We start from the raw sequence: 13,889 nt of genomic DNA, 5'->3' as shown, positions 1-13,889 counted from the left end.
GGAGGCTAGATATTGAGGCACCCCAATTCGAATTGAAACCAATGATGTTTCAAATGCTCCAAATGATGGGCCAGTTCAGTGGTATGCCCACAGAATATCCACATCTTCACCTTTCATTATTCATGGAAATGAGTGATTCATTTAAGATTGTTGGTGTGACTGAAGATGCATGAAGGTTGAAGTTGTTCCCATTCTTGTTGCGAGATTAAGTAAAAGCATGGCTAAATTCATTGCCACCAAGTTCAATATTTACTTGACAAGAATTAGCAGAAAGGTTTTTGGTGAAGTATTTTCCACCGAGTAAGAACACAAAGTTACAAAATGAGATAACCACTTTCCAACAATTGAATGACGAGTCTTTATATGAGGTGTAGGAAAGATTCAAAGAATTGTTTCATAAGTGTCCTCATCATGGGATTCCTCATTGTATCAAACTGGAGATGTTTTACAATAATCTCAACACACATACAAGATTAATGGTAGATGCTTCTACAAATGGTGCAATTTTTTCTAAGTCTTATAACAAGGCATACGAGATCATCGAAAGGATTGTTAGCAACAATTACCAATAATTGACAAATTGAGTAGTTTTCAAAAGAACAGTAGCTAGAGTGCATGAAGTGAACGCCCTGACTTCACTTTCTGCTTAGGTATCTTCTATTTCCTCAATGTTGAAACAATTTACCACTAATGGTTTAAATAATCTTGCAGCTCAATCACCAAGTCAGTATGATGTTGTTTCCTATGTGTATTGTGGGCATGGCCATTCTTTCGAGAATTACCCTTCAAACCCCGAATCTATTTGTTATGTAAGGAAACAGTATAAAAATAAAAGTGGACAAGGACCAAAATCCAACTTCTACAATCCATCATGGTGGAATTGTGACAGCCCAAAATTGACCCTAGTCGGAAGGTGGTCTCGGGACCACAAAACCGAGGCATAAAAATAATTTAAAATTTATTTCTATGCCTATAATATGTGTGTATTCATGTATGACATTTTTTGATGATTGATTTAGTGTTATAAAGGTGAATTTCACTAGAAAGGACCTAGTAGTGAACTTTGAAAGTATGATGGGGAAATGTGTGATGACTAATTAAAGCATGCATGCAAAATAATGGACTTGCATGTCAAATTCCCTTTGTACAAGTGATGGCCGGCCATGACAAAGAGATATGGGCTAAACATGTCATGAAACATGTTTTGTTGGGCATTAGGGAGAAATAATAAACAAATAAGCATGGGTAAGAAAAGAATGAAAAAAAATGTGTGTGAGTGTGGTAATCCCCCCTTGCCGTGAGTTGAGAAAGAAGGAAGAAAAAATTTGTTGTGTTCATCCTTTCTCATCTTTTGGCCGAAAATCATAAGGAGGAAGAAAGAGGGTTTTGCTTCATGCTTGGTTTAGAAGAGATCTAGAAGGTGATTTGGCTAAATTGGCATCAAGATTAAGGTATGTATGAGGTTGTGTTAGGAGTTTCATGCATGTTTTGGTTGCTAACTTGATGTGCATGTTAGCCATGGCTCAAATCTTTGTTATGCCATGGAAATGGTATTTGGCCAAAGTTGTTATGGTGATAAAGCCATTGCATGCTAAGTGTGAAGCTTGATGATGATGCATGCAATGATGGATTGTCTACTCATGAGTAAGATTTTGAGTTTTCTTTTGTTTAACCATGATTGAAGTTGAAAAGGGCATGATTGTCATATTCGGCTATGATGCATTCATGAGCATGGTTCATGCTTCTTGCATGTTAGTTAAAATTTGTGTTTTGGATGGCTATGGACATCTTGAAATTCGGCCATGCTCATATATGTATATATATGTTTGCACATGATGTTTTGGTTGTGAACTAAGTGATGAATATGTTTGTTTAAAGAAGAAGATGTTGAAGAATGATTGTGAAATTGCAAGCACATTCGGCCTAGCACACATATGAGTGCTTGATGCTATAATATAAGTTTTGAGCTACAATATGCAAAACATTAACTAGTAAAATGCATGCTGTTTTTGTGAGGTATTAAGTGCATAATTGGCCTCAACATGGACATGAATATTCGGCCTTGGGTAGCCTATTGAAGGCCTTAGCTTTTCCTTGATGCTCGAATGAATTGTATTTAATTGCTTGATGTAGTATAAAATGTGCATGACCATTGTGTATTCAAGCTAAAGGGTGGCCATATGACCATTTAAACTCCTTGTCATATTCGCCATAAGCTAGCACAATGAGGTTTTAATAAATTGAATTTGTTTGAATTAGCTCAAGAGCTTAGAGGGCCACAATTGGACAAGGGAAGGAAAAAGTGATCGAATAGCCGTAAAAGCCGTTCGACAACATCCGAGGTAAGTCCTCAAGAAGTGACCTTAATTGAATTATGTGGAATGAAATATGGATGTATTGATTATTGATTTATGTGTATGAGTATTCAATGATACCCGAGCTAAGTCCCAAGGCGATTATGCTAATGATTATAATTGTGTTTGAGCCTTAGTAACGAAAATGAAATATGTATGTCCAATGATTATTGATACATGTGTGCATGAGAAATTGAATGATATCCGGCTAAGCCTCAAGACAATTATGCTGGAAATTATAACCGGTTAAGACCAAGGCAATGGTGCTAGTGGCTATATCCGGCTAAGACCAAGGCATTCGTATGAAGTCATTCTATCCGGGCTAAGACCAAAGGCATTTGTGCAATCGTTATATCCGGGTTAAGTCCCGTGAGGCCTTGGTGCGGGTTACCATATCCGGGCTATGTCCCAAAGGCGTTTGAACGAGTAGCTATATCCGGTTAAGCTCCGAAGGTATGTGATTTGAAAATTATAAGCTTGCTGGAAAAATTTCAGCTAATACACTTGTGAAATTTCCCAATAACAAGGTAAGTGTGGTGTGTGCTTTGCTAGGAGTAAGAGCGTATGCATATCCGCTCCTATGATGGAACGAGTTATCGGCCTTAACGAAGCCGTTATTTGTGTATGAACCTAAGAGTTGGGATGGTGAAGTAAGTATGATTATGTGAATGTGTATTAGTGAAATGATGTATTTGGTTATGTGAATGTAATGCTTTAATTAAAGCTGATTTTATTCCTTGAGACTTACTAAGCATAAAAATGCTTACCCGTTGCTTTGGCTCTCTGTCTTATAGATTTTGCTCGATAGCAATTGGATTCGGGATCATTAAAGTCGAAGTCATCCACACTATCAACGCCTCTACTTTGGTATAAATTTTGGTTGAACTTTGAAATGGCATGTATAGGACTACCCTTGTTGGTTTAAAAATGTGGTGACGATATGTGTACGGCCATGCTAAAACGGCTCGTAAAAGTGAAGAATGAACTTAGACTATTTGCGGTTTGTATATATATATATGGTGTCATGATGTGACTATGAATTGGAAATGGGAATGTTGGTCACATGATCAGCCATTGGCATGGTTAAAATGATCATATGCGGACCTATGTATGGCAAGACTAGTTGGTTCATGGAGACTACAAAATAAGTAAGACCTACCTTAAAAACAGATGCTGCCAGCTGCAGTAACGTGAATGTGAAAAATCACCAAAATTTGTAGGAATGGTATTAAATAGTGAATCAGCTATGTAAATGAACCTTGATGAGTCTATTTTCATATGGAAGAAACGAAATGGTCATAGGAGTTACTTGTTAAGAGATATTAAAGCTATTGTGAGACAGGGCCAGAATGGTTTCTGGGTCCCCTGTCGCAACTTTAAAAAATTTACTATAAATTATCCAGAAATAATTAGGAGTCATGCCTTATATGTGCAGATTCCATTTTGAGTCTAGTTTCATTAGAAATAAACGGCACCAGTATTAAAGCCCTGTACAGAGAGATATTCAAGTTGTAACACGCGAAGGTCAGAGCAGTCGATCCCTGTAACAGGGGTGACTTTAACTAATAAACTGTACCAATTGGCCCGACCAAAAATTCTAGAAATAAATCCATGGATGGATATATGAGTCTAAATTCAGGGAAAATTTACGAAACCAGTTTCCGAGTTTTGAAACTCGAGATATGATTTTTAAGGCGACAGTGACGCAGTTTTCCAGCCCGACTGGAAATGTCAAATTGGTGGGCAAAATATGTGGACTTGACTTGTTAACCCCTCGTGTCCGACACCGGTGATGGTCTCGGGATCGGGGTGTTACAGGAATCATCCAAATGTTTCTTGGAGTAACCTAGAAAATAGACCAATCAATCATATGTAGCATAGACCTAATCAATCCCAAGGGTTTAGTCAACAAGCTCCAAACTACCTCAAGTTGAGTAATCAAAAAGTTTGGAGAACTTGCTGAACGCGTACATGGCAAAAAATGACGCCTTGATTCAAAGTCAAGCAGCAACACTGAAAAATCTAGAGAACTAGATGGGCCAGTTAGCTACTAAGCTTCGTAATAGACCACAAGAAGCCTTGTAGAGCGATATAGAAAACCCAATGAGTTTGGGCAAGAAACATTGCAAGATAGTTGCATTACGAAGTGGTAAGATTTTGGAACCCAAGAAGGTTGTGATTGAAGATGAGCCTACTGAAAAGGAGGAAAGCCAACCAATAGTTGAAAATCAGATGCTGAGAAATCTGATGAGGTGAACCCTAAACTAGTAAATTCTGAGAAGCTAACACTTCTTTTGTAGATTTATCTCCTCAGAAAAGTTATCCGTATCAACCTAGAGTTCCATATCCTCAAAGAATTCAGTAGAATAAGCAGAAACAAGATGTGCAATTCAAGAAGTTCTTGGATGTTCTAAAGCAACTACACATCAACATTCTATTGGTAGAGGCTTTAGAATAGATGCCCAATTACATGAAGTTTATGAAGGATATTTTGTCTAAAAAAAATGTCTTAATGAGTATAAGACTATTGCTTTGACGAAGAAGTGCAGTGCATTCTTACTGCAGTAAAGCTTTGTGCAACCTTACCTTAGAACAAGCATCAACTTGATGCCCAAATTTATTTTCAAAATGTTGGGAATAGGTGAAATAAGACCCACTATTGTGACACTTCAACTAGCGGATCGTTCGTTAGCATATCCCGAGGGAAAGATCGAGGATGTTTTTGTAAGAGTTGATAAGTTTATTTTTCCTTCTAGCTTTATTATGTTATACTTTAAAGCAGATAAGGAAGTTTTGATCATCTTAGGGAGACCTTTCCTAGCCATGAGAAGAACGTTGATAGATGTGCAAAAAGAAGAACTCGCAATGAGAGTTCAATACAACCAGGTAATATTTAACGTTCTGAAGGCCATGAAATTTACTGATCCAATAGAGGAATGTTTAGTAATGGAGGAATTAGAAACCTTAATTTCTATGGAATGGGAGAGCAATTCTGAAGAAGACCCGTTGGAGAACACTTTAGGGTCTAAACCTTTGGAAGATGAAAAAGGTAATGAGAACAATGCTTTGATGGAAGCCAATCTAAGGAGTTATGTTCAACCACTACGGTTCAAACTGCTAGAGTTGGAAGTTCAGGAATTTACACAACCTAAGATGTCAATCGAGTAACCGCCTAAGCTTGAACTAAAGGTACTTCCATCCCATTTAAAATACATTTATTTAGGTAATAGTTCTACTTTGTCTATGATTGTTTCAGCAGAATTGACAAAACACCAAGAGGAGCAACTGATTGTTATTTTAAAGAAATTTAAAAAGGCAATTAGGTGGACCATAGCTGACATATGAGGTATAAGCCCTTCCTTTTGTATGCATAATATTATTTTAGAGGAAGGTGAGCAAGGTAGAATTGATGGGCAAAGGAGACTTAATCATATCATGAAAAAGGTAGTACGAAAGGAGGTAATCAAATGGTTAGATGCGAGAATTATCTAGCCCATCTTAGATAGTTCTTGGGTAAGTCTAGTACGTGTACCAAAGAAAGGTGGGATCACGATTGTCAAGAATGAATGTAATTAGCAAATTTTGATGAGAACTGTCACGGGTTGGAGAATATGTATTGACTATAGAAAATTGATGAAAGCCACTTGTAATGATAATTTTCCTTTACATTTTATGGAAAAGATGTTAGATCGACTAGTAATTAACGAATTTTAATGCTTTTTAGATAGATATCTGGGATACAACTAGATAATTGTAGCCTCAAAAGACCAATATAAAACTACTTTTACTTGCCCGTACGATACATTTGCTTTTAGGCGAATGGCTTTTGGCTTATGAAATGCACCTGCCACATTTTAGCGATGTATGATGGCAATTTTCATTGATATGGTCAAAAAATTTGTTGAGGTTTTCATGAATGATTTTTCTGTTTTTGGTAACACTTATGATGTTTATTTGAGTACTTTGGCTAATATACTTAAAAGATGCAATGAGACAAATATTGTCCTTAATTGGGAGAAATGTCACTTTATGGTTAAGGAGGGAATTGTCTTAGGACATAAGATTTCCAAAATCGGGATTGAAGTGGATAAACCAAAGGTGGATGTAATTGAAAGGTTACCACCTCCAGTTAGTGTGAAAGGGGTTAGAAGTTTCTTAGGCCATACTGGTTTTTATCGTAGGTTTATAAAATATTTTTCAAAAATTTCTAAACCTTTGTGTATGCTTTTAGAAAAAAAGATTTTATTTTTTATTTTTAAGAAAGCATGTTTAGAAGCTTTTGAAGAATTAAAAAGTCGATTAATCTCAGCCCCAATAATTATTACACCTAATTGGAACTCACCTTTTGAGTTGTTGTGTGATGCAAACGATTTCACTGTTGGAGCTGTGATGGGTTAATGATTGATGTAAATCACGATAAGTTTTAAATTTATGATTGATCGTACTTGAAAACTAACTATTATCACGATGAAGGCAAGCACACCTATCGAACAGTAGTATAGTTTATAGCAAGACCAGAATGTCGAACCCACAGGAACTAAAAGTACTAGTATTAACTCTCTTTTTATTATCTAGCCTAAAAATAAAGGGTTTTGTTTTATCTAAATTAATTAACTAAACTAAGAATGCACAGGAAGAAAATTGGAGAAATACTTTTGGGAAAAACTAATTGATTTGGACAATACCCAAGGAAAAATCCACCTAGACTTCACTTGTTATTTGACTCTGAATCAAATGATTTATTCACTTGACTTGATCCGTAGAAATCCCTAAGTTATACTATTATCTCTCTTGAGAATAACAACGTCTAACCCTAGGTTGATTAATTTAAATCTCTTTCTAATTAAAACCCCTAGTGTTGTATTAACTCGATCTATGGATTCTCTTATTAGGTTTCACCCTAATCTGGCAAAATTATGTTGCCCTATGTCTAGGGGTGCAATCAACTCCGCTTAATTATGCTAGATCTACTCTTAGACAGGGACTTTTGCTCCTCTGAATAAGCATATCAATACTTGAATCAATATCCTGGAATATTAAAGCAGGAATTAAGAACTCATAATTAAGAACAAGTCAAATATTTATCATATAATTCAGAAAATAATAACAAGATCCATCTTAGGTTTCATTCCCATTAGGTATTTAGGGGATTTAGTTCATAAGTGTAAAAGAAAACATCTCAGAAGAATAATGACAACAAAATAAGAAGAAACCCAAAAGTCTCGAAGGAAATTGAAGGGAGATCTTCAGTCTTGAAGGGGGATCTGGCTTCTGAGATGGATCAATCGGCTTTCTTCGAGTAATCCCTTTCCTCCTACTCCTTGTGTCCTTTCTAGGTACCTCTTGGGGTGTTTATATAGGCTTTAGAATGCTTCAAAACCCTCAAGAGTGGCCTTTTCTAAATAAAACTAGACTTGGGCTCGATAGCGACACGCCCGTGTGAGGTGGTTTAGGCCGTGTTACAATCTCTTAAATAGACACGGGTGTGTGGTCTACCCATGTGAGGAAGTCCAGGCCGTGTTGATTTCCTACGTTGACCCATTTTCTCCTTTCTTGCCCCGTTTCTCATTCTTTTTACTCTCCTATGCTCATCTAAGTATAAAACATGAAATTAAAGGATTAGGAGCATTAAATTCCACAAATTTAATGATAATTCATCCAAAAATGTGCTTAAGCATGGGATAAAATATATATAAATTACGACTTATCAAATACCCCCACACTTAAGCGTTTGCTTGTCCTCAAGCAAAATCCTCAACTCACAATCAAAATAAATTCTTCTTAACTTATAATTCCTATCAATAATCTCAAAATAATCCATAAGTAATCATACATTGAGAATTCAGCTAGAAGAACATCAAAGTTTCAAACATTCCAAGTTGAGCATTTTATCACGAAAACATAGGTGTCTCCCATCATCTAAGTAAGCACCTTTGATTCAAAATATCACAGAGTTTATCTTCCTCACTAAGGCTTCACTCAAATCACTCGAGGTGTTTAAGGACAACAAGTGAAGCACTCAATAGCCAATATGAAAAATTATTACCATAGGCTTGCGTGAAAATCAAATCTCCACCACTATATATTAAGATGAAACATCAATCAAAAGGAATTTAGAGGGTGGTAACATGGCTTTGGTTAGGGGGTATGGTCACAAGCTGAAAGAAAATGTTAGAATCGAGATTGAATTGAAAAATTACCTAACTAGAAAAATAGTAAAACTGAAAAATTACATCCCTAATCAGAAGATCCTAGAATTGAGCTTTTCTTCATGGGATATAGAATTAAATACTTAAGCTCAAAAACAAAAAATTACTACTAATATGTATGTATGTATATGTTTTTTTTTTTAAGAACAAGTCAAATAACATATGCTAGTTATCAAAAATAAAACATAGCTAAGCAATTTATTCAAATCAAATCTCGAGAAAAATAAGGATCAAATTAATTTAGGGGATTTCAACAATAATGGGTTATGGGTTAATATTGAGGGTAGATCAATGAATGGGTTGTTGGGCTCAAGGGGGTTCACTAAGGGTTAATTATGAAGGTAGGCTTTTATGGAGTGAGTGGGTTAAACCTAAGTGCCTTTATCATCTCAACATATCAAATCAAAGGTGTGGTATTAACATGCATAATCAAGCAAGTTCTAGAATAAAAAATCAATATTGACGCACTCTCAGCAATAAAAGTGAGCATTAAAGAAATAATAGATGCTCTAAAGGCTCAAAATCTCACAAAAATTATGGCTTTTTGATGTTTAACATGTGAATTTCAACTCAAGATAATACCTAAACTTGTGGAAGCAACCTAAAAATTTTTAATTCTCAAAAATCAACTTATCATGCTTGATTATCTAATTCTTTAAAGTCTAAAAATCAATGTATAAATGCCTATGTTTTAATTCAATATATCTCAATAACAATCATAAATTAATTAAAATTCATTCTAACAGTGATATGAGTGAGTCACATGAGAATAAGACAAAATTCAGGGATTTTTCTGATAAAGATATAAATGACCCCCCCACACTTAAGATGTACATTGTCCTCAATGTACAAAGATAGATTTACTGACAATATAGATATAAGATCATAAGATAGGGAGAGAAGTGAAACTTCCTGAATGATGAATGGAATCCTTGACTTGGAATCATGGAAAGTAATCGGCAAAGGCAATGATGAGTTTGGAGGAGGATACTCGATTGTGGTAGAGGTTGGGTTCTACAACCACAGTGTCCAACGAAGAGGTTATCGTGGTGGTCGGGCAGGACATGGCAGTCCTGGAAAACCTTTTCCAGTGAAGTTTAAGTTCCTAAGTAATAGTAAGCTGTGGAGCTCTTTATAACTACGATAGAATCAATAACTCTTTAGAAAATATAAAGAAGCATGATTACTCGTAAAGAAATGGCCGAAAGTATAAATTGTTCACTATAAACTATAAAACCTAAGGATGAAATAAAATTAAAATAAAAGAAAAATAAAATAAAAGGTAGTTTTAAAAAGATAAAAATAAACAAAAAAATAATAAATAAAAGTCTTTAGACATCTTCATCGCCAGATGGTTCGCGAGGTGGGGGCGGCGATGAGATGTGAAGGTGCTGACAAATCTGATGTAGAGTTGCATCAATGTGATCAAAGCGCTGAAAATATTGTTGCTGCTCAAATCGAGTGAGGCGCTCAGAGATGTCAGAGAGTGAAGCCGTCGCATGAACTGGACGATAAATAGGTGGTGGCTGAGAAGCTAGATCCTTATGATGTGGAACGACATCATCAGTAATGTCCTCTGGGTCCTCTTGCTCGGCTGACTGGATGACGCGATACTAGGGAGGGTCAAATCCACGTTGTCGCTCGATCATCGTCATGTGGAGCATAGTCGAGATGCCCTGTGGGGACATCTGACCGATGAGGGTGAGGGAGGATGCTTGCACTGCCATGTTGAGGAGACCGAAGTACCGCGCCAGGCGAGTCACATAAAGGCTGATGGAAAAGACTCTCTTCTTATGCTGCTCTGTCTGATGTCGAATGGCGAGGGCAATAAAATAAGTGAGGTCGAAGACGTGCCCATGCGCCATGCTCGATAAAAAGTAGGCGTCGTTAGTGTTGACGACGCCGGTACTTTCTCTCCGCTCTGTCAGGGTGTGGGCTAGGATGCGTGTAAATATCTCAGGGATGGGGCGAGAGCTAATGCCTTGGAGCGGCTGGGGTCATAAGTGGCCGAAGGAGTTTCGAGAGTAGTGGATGTGGCGATGGAGGCTGTCGAAGTCGTCGTTATCCATGAACTCCTCTGTATAAAGTCCCAGTGCGACTTTGAAATCAGGTACGCTCAAGTGGATAACTAAATTGCTAAGACAAAACTGGACTGTTTTGGGATCATCAAACTCTGTCATAACAACTTAGAGGTAGAAGGTCGAACAGAGTTCGAGTGTGGGCTCGAGGTATGTCGGCTCGATGATTTCGAAGAAGAGCCCCCATGGTTCAGTAGTCAGAAGAGCCCGAGCAGCTTCAGCCAGTTGGATCTGCTCTAGCGCGGTCCAATCAATACAACGGCCCACACCTAGTGTCAGGCCCGTAGTATCTGAAAAAGTTTCTCCTGAGGTCCTAGGGGAAACTGTAGAAATGGGTGTCAAATTTTGGTGGTAGGACCCGAGGAAGATGCTGCTCCTTTACGCTTCTTCAAGGTAAGGACAGCAGTCTTCTTGCCTCATGGATTTGACATGTTATACTTTTAGTAGAGGACTGGTGGCCGAAGGAGCGATGGCGTGATCGTGGGGTGTGGTTGGGGTCATCTACGGGCATGGGTATTGAGGTCGTGTGGTGCACAAGGGTGAGAAGAGGGGAGAAAGGAGAAAGAGGCGAGAAAAATGGAATGAGAAAGGAGAAAGGAGTGGCCGGTCGGTGGTGGGGAAGGGATTTTCAGTGGCTAGGGTTAGGGTTTTTAGGGAAAGGGATGATGAATAGTGAGGGATTTATATAGATATTAGGGAACACAGTCGTGCCCGTGTGTTTCATGATTTTTCAAATTTAGGTGCGTTTGAAATTTAGGCCACGCCCGTGTTCTTTGGGCGTGTTGGTGCATACAGCCGTGTCAGACGACTATGTCCTACTTCATTTGTTTCTTCCACGCCTGTGTATATGTGCGCACGCTCGTGTTATATTGAAAGTATTGACCACGGCTGGTGGGCACGGGCGTGTCACACGCCCATGTAAATTTGACAGTTTCGACCATGGTTTATAGACACGGGCGTGTCGCACGCTCGAGTTGATTTGACAAAACTGACCACGGCCACGTTGCACGGATGTGGCAATGTATCAAATCCCGTGTTACGAAAAAATTTTACTATGTTCTCACACGACCGTATCGCACGACCATGTTGCCTAGCGTGGTGGCACGCCCGTGTACCTGGCCGTGTGGATGTGAAAAACCTGTGTTCAAGGACTCAATTAATGATTTAGATGTTAAAAACTAAAACTTAAAGAAATCAACACTATTAGTACTCAGGTTGCCTCCCGAGAAGCGCTTATTTATAGTCTAAGCTCGACTTACCTCTCTTGTTATGGTCATGATGGTGCGAGGAGTTTACACTCCTCATCCATGCTATCAATCTCATCAAAATAAGGATTTAGTCGAGTACTATTTACCTTAAACCGCCGAATTTGGGATGAATTACCTCGACTGTACCGTATGGGAAAATGCTAAGTACCGTAAGAGAGATTGCTCCATTAGGTTCAGACGTGACAATACGAGGGTCTGTTGCATCTAATAGTACTTTGTCTCCAACCTTAAGTTGATTTGGTGAAACATCGAAACCGTCATGGTGTGGTTTTGGTTTATCTTGTGTTCTCAGTTTCTATATCCACCATTCATCTAGTTTCTCGATTTGTAGCCTTCATTCTTTACAGATGGGTCCTTTGTTGTTGCTTAAAAATGACTCATGTATGCTCTTCGAATGTGTTTCCTATAAAGAAGGTTGCACTACATAATCAATACTAGTAGCATGATTTATACAATCACCCTCGATATTTGATATGTTACTTGAATTACGAACTTAAAGAGTGATTGTTTCATCACCCACACGAAGTGCGAGTTCACCTATACCAACATCAATTATAGTTCTAGTAGCTGCTAAAAAGGGCCTTCCTAAAATCAAAGGTACGTCACTATCCACTTCTATGTCTAGAACAACAAAGTCTACTGGGTATATAAATTTATCGATTTTAACAAGAACATCTTCAATGATACCCCTAGGAAATCTAATGGTTTTATCGGCCAATTGAATGCTCATCCTAGTTTGTTTGGGTTTCCCAAGACCTAGCTGTTTAAACATTTTATAAGGCATAACATTAATGCTTGCCCCTAAATCAGCCAAAGCATTTTTAACATTTAAACTACCAATTAAACAAGGAATCGTAAAACTCCCTAGATATTTCAACTTGTTGGGTAGCTTGTTCTGTAGAATGGCTGAGCAAACTATGTTCAACTCCACATGCGACGCCTCATCCAACTTCCGCTTGTTTGCCAAAATCTCTTTTAAAAATTTAACTGCGTCCGGCATCTGTGAAAGAGCTTCAATAAACGGTTAGTTAATATGTAATTTCTTTAATAATTTAAGGAATTTACCAAATTGTTCATCTGTGTGGTCTTTCCTTGTCGCACTGGGGTATGGCACACGAGGTTTGTACTCTCTACTTATCGATTTCTGCTCACTGTGGTCACCTCATCCTTACCTTTGTTTACCACAATCCCTTGCCTCGATTCTAGTTCAGGTTCAACTAACCCTTCTTTTTCTCGAACAGTAATCGCATTGAGTTGTTCCCTGGGTTAGATTCAGTGATACTTGGCAAGCTACCTTGTGGTCATTCAAAAATCAATTTGGCAAGTTGGCTTATCTGAGTTTCAAGCCCTTGGATCGATGCTTGTTGATTCTTAAGTGCTGCTTCGGTATTCTAAAAACGAGTTTCCGACACTGAGATAAACTTTGTATGAGCATCTCCTCAAGGTTCAGCTTCTTTTCTTGTTGGTAAGGTGGTTGCTAGAAACCTGGGGGATGTTGTGGCCTTTGATTTCCTTGGCACCCCACGAGAAGTTGGGATGGTTCCTCCAACCTGCACTATAAGTGTTACTGTATGGGTTATTTTGCGATCTAGGATTATTATTACCCATATATTGAACGTGTTCCCCCTCGGTGGTAGGGTTGAAGGATTGATATTCTATGTGTACTCCTCCTACATTTGAGTCGCACCTCATCACTGGATGTACCTGAGTAGAACCACAAAACCGTCAATCTTTTTATTTAAAAGTTCTACCTGGTTAGATAGCATAGTAACCGCGTCGAGGTTGAAAACACTGGCTGCTTTTTTTGGCTTTGTTCTCATGACTTGCCACTGATAATTATTCAGTGGCATCTCTTCTATAAATTCATAAGCCTCTTCAGGTGTCTTATTATTAATAGTTCCACCGGCAGCTGCGTCAGTCATCTGTCTAGTCGAAGGATTCAGGCCATTGTGAAAAGTTTAATCCTGTAGCCAAAGTGGT

General features: G+C 38.1%; 1 non-coding gene across 1 annotated transcript; it reads right to left on the bottom strand.

Moving 5' to 3' along the window:
- Positions 1–312: 312 nt before the first annotated feature.
- On the bottom strand, positions 313–418 carry LOC128292181 (small nucleolar RNA R71). The gene has a single exon (XR_008282166.1). It is a non-coding gene; the product is annotated as a small nucleolar RNA R71 (small nucleolar RNA).
- Between the last annotated feature and the right edge of the window lie 13,471 nt (positions 419–13,889).

The sequence above is a fragment of the Gossypium arboreum genome, chromosome 4 (assembly GCF_025698485.1).
Source record: "Gossypium arboreum isolate Shixiya-1 chromosome 4, ASM2569848v2, whole genome shotgun sequence".
NCBI classification, from domain to species: domain Eukaryota; kingdom Viridiplantae; phylum Streptophyta; class Magnoliopsida; order Malvales; family Malvaceae; genus Gossypium; species Gossypium arboreum.
This window is presented reverse-complemented; position numbering and strand designations above follow the sequence as displayed.